This window comes from Nanorana parkeri, unplaced genomic scaffold (genome assembly GCF_000935625.1).
Source record: "Nanorana parkeri isolate BGI_ZX_2015 unplaced genomic scaffold, ASM93562v1 scaffold259, whole genome shotgun sequence".
In the NCBI taxonomy this organism is placed as follows: Eukaryota; Metazoa; Chordata; class Amphibia; order Anura; family Dicroglossidae; genus Nanorana; species Nanorana parkeri.
In genome coordinates this window covers 1,474,372-1,477,460 of record NW_017306527.1, presented here as the reverse complement: position 1 = coordinate 1,477,460, position 3,089 = coordinate 1,474,372, and positions in this window count along the sequence as shown.

Sequence of the window (3,089 nt, the reverse complement as noted above, 5' to 3'; positions counted from 1 at the left end):
CCCCCCCCCCCCCTTCCGTTTAACTTTTTTTAATCCCCTATTTCATTGTTTGTCCACAATAAACATATTCCCACACCCAGCAAATCCAGCTTTGTCCTTTTATGATCCACAGCTGTGCTGCTGCTCACCAGGTCCTTGCCACCACCTTCACCTCTGAAGTCATCAGAAGATGGTTGACTCTTGGGCTGTGTTAGGCTGTGTGTTTTGGGGTGCAGTAGATTTTGGAAAGTGGAGGCAGGGTATATTGGGGTCTTGTAAATATTAGGGGGATACGTTGTGCGTATTGAAGTCCATAATATGTTGAATATGTTGAAAATTGGGGGTAAATATTGTAAAATTATGCGCTGTATGTTAGGTTGATGTAGATATGGTGGACTAAGGGCCGTGTAATTTGAGGTGAATTATATTTGTGGGTGCAGTTCATATTGGGGGTTTGATCTGTGTTTTTGGGGGTGCTGTAGATATTGTAGTTTGGTTTGTGTATATTGGTGTGCTGTAGATATTGGGGGTATGGACTCTTTTTCTTAGGTTGCAGTAGATATTGTGGTTAGTTGTGTGTTATGGGGTACATTGTATATTGGTGTCCTGTGGATATTGGGGGTGTGGAATATGTGTCTTGGAGAGCAGGATATACTAAGTGGTTGGTCTATCTGCATTAAGACAAAATAGATATTTAGAGTGTGGATTGTGTATATTGGGTGTGCCAGATATTGGGTAGTATGAGGAGTTTGTATTGGGGTGCAATGTATATTGGGGAGCTGTCAATGTCAAGGGTATAAAATGTTTATCTTTGAGAGCAGTTGCTACTGGATTAATACTGGACTAATCATAATACTCAGGAGTTTACCTTAACTAATAACAATACTGAACATTATTTGTGCATCATACAGCTTTAGGCCCCCCAAATCATCTCTGAATTCATACTGACACTGTACTTCCTTCTGAAGGATGGCTATCTTTTTTCCTCAGGGTCCCTGTGTGTGTTGTAAAGTAGCCACCGATCCAAGTTCGCTCCGGTGACGGACTATCATAGTAAATAAACATGAGATTGTAGCCCATCACAGGAGTGAGCATGGAGCTGTGGCTACTTTACAACACACACAGGGACCATGTAGAACAAAAGTATCCACCCTCCAGAAGGAAGGACAGTGTCAGCACAAATTCACAGATAATTTGAGGATCTTCAGCTGAATGATACACAAATAAGGTCCAGTATTGTTATTAGTTAAGGTGCTGAATTTTTTTTAAGCTCCTTAGTTTAGTGTGACTTTAAGGTGGTGTCAATTATTGATATCAGTTGGGAGGCGGGAGCACATAGAGTAACAAAGATGTATCACTGTGTCAGGGTTTCTTACCCTTCCTTGTCCAGTTGCTTGCAGCATGGTCTGTGAAGTGTTTCTGACACTGTTTGTTCCTCTTTGGCACCCTCTTATGATCATACATCATCATTCTGCAACTACTAACAAAACTGCTGATAAATTCCTGTCTCAGAGTGACGATGAAAACACCAGCTCACTATTTAACCATCAGCTTGTCAATTCAGTCTCCGTCCTTGCCTGTGTTCTGATCTACCAAGTGTTCTGCAGTGGTTCCTGTTCTCCGTGTATGGCCCTGGCTCTGGCTGACTGATCTCCTGGTTCCCGACTCCAACTATTGTTCCTGTTCATCCTGCTTTCAGTTTTTCCTGACCTGGTTAGGCTCACTACCTGCTTTGGCATCTGACCTCTGGCTTGGCACTGACCACGTCCTGGACTTTCTCCATTTTTTTTTTGCCATTCATGTTTCTTGTTGTTTTCAATAAACTCTTTTTATTTTTTAAACCTGCACTTGAGTTTCTGTCTGGTTTCTTAGTCCCCTAATACACTTCCCATTGATAGGTCCTTTATTAAAGGCAAATCGACCATGTGGGTCAGAAAACTGGGCCTTAAGGGTACACCGGTAATTGTTGTGTACTGTGATAGCCACGCCTTTCGTTTTGACAGATGGGGCATTGCTCTCGTACCAGCAGTTATACATATGTGCAGGAAATTTAGGTACAGATTATACATTAAAGTGTGTCTCTTTGGGCATTATTATGTGGGGGGCTAGTCGCTTGAGTTCTAGCCAGAGTTTGTTTCTTCTCCTTGGTGAATGCAAATTTCTTACAATACAAGTTATTATCTGCAGTCTAAAATAGACCACAAAAAAATGTTAAGAACAAACAGATCCAATATATAAGACATTTAAGTAAGCTGTTGTAGTCTCATGCAATCAATCAACTGTGTGCAACAGAAATATAACCAATGAACAAGTAAAACAAAGTACCAATGCTAATAATTCTCCTCCAAGTGCATAATAACCTCTTCCCTTGGTGAATTACCCAAGGCTGAGTGAACTCTACCAACTGAAGTATGGCCTAAGAGGTGACAATGAGTAGATTTTGTGGGGTGCCTTCGCTATATCCTGCTGAAGATGAATGTTATGTGAAGGGAAAATAGGTAAGTGCCTGATAGCTGACAGCCACCTATCATATTATAGCAATGTGGGAAGTTAGAGATGGTGAAGCAAAAAAAGAAAAAAGGTAATGGTTAGCAGTGAGAGCAGTTAGGATATTCCGAAGTAGTAGTACTGGAATGTATTCAACAGTGTGCCAATCTGGAATGCTTCCAGGAAATATGATAGGTCTCTTTTGTCATTGAAGGAAGTTTATTTTACCATCTTTTTGCACTAATATGTGGAAAGTATAGCCCCACCATTAGCGTTTGTTCATCTTTTACCTGCTTGTAAGTGCTTTCTTTTTTTTATTCATTAACCCCTTCGTGACTGACGACGTACAGTGTACGTCGCCAGCATCGGGGCTGTTTAAACAGACTCCCGATGACTAATAACATATTTTATATAATACAAGTACAGATCAAATGCAAACGACATCAGTGCCAATATATCGGTTCACATCTCCATTCTTATTCCTTTTTACTGACAATTCTTTTTATACAAAACAATCAAAAAAATACTTTTGTTTCTTTCTTTTAACCCCTTCGTGACTGACGACGTACAGTGTACGTCGCCAGCATCGGGGCTGTTTAAACAGACTCCCGGCGACTTTTGCC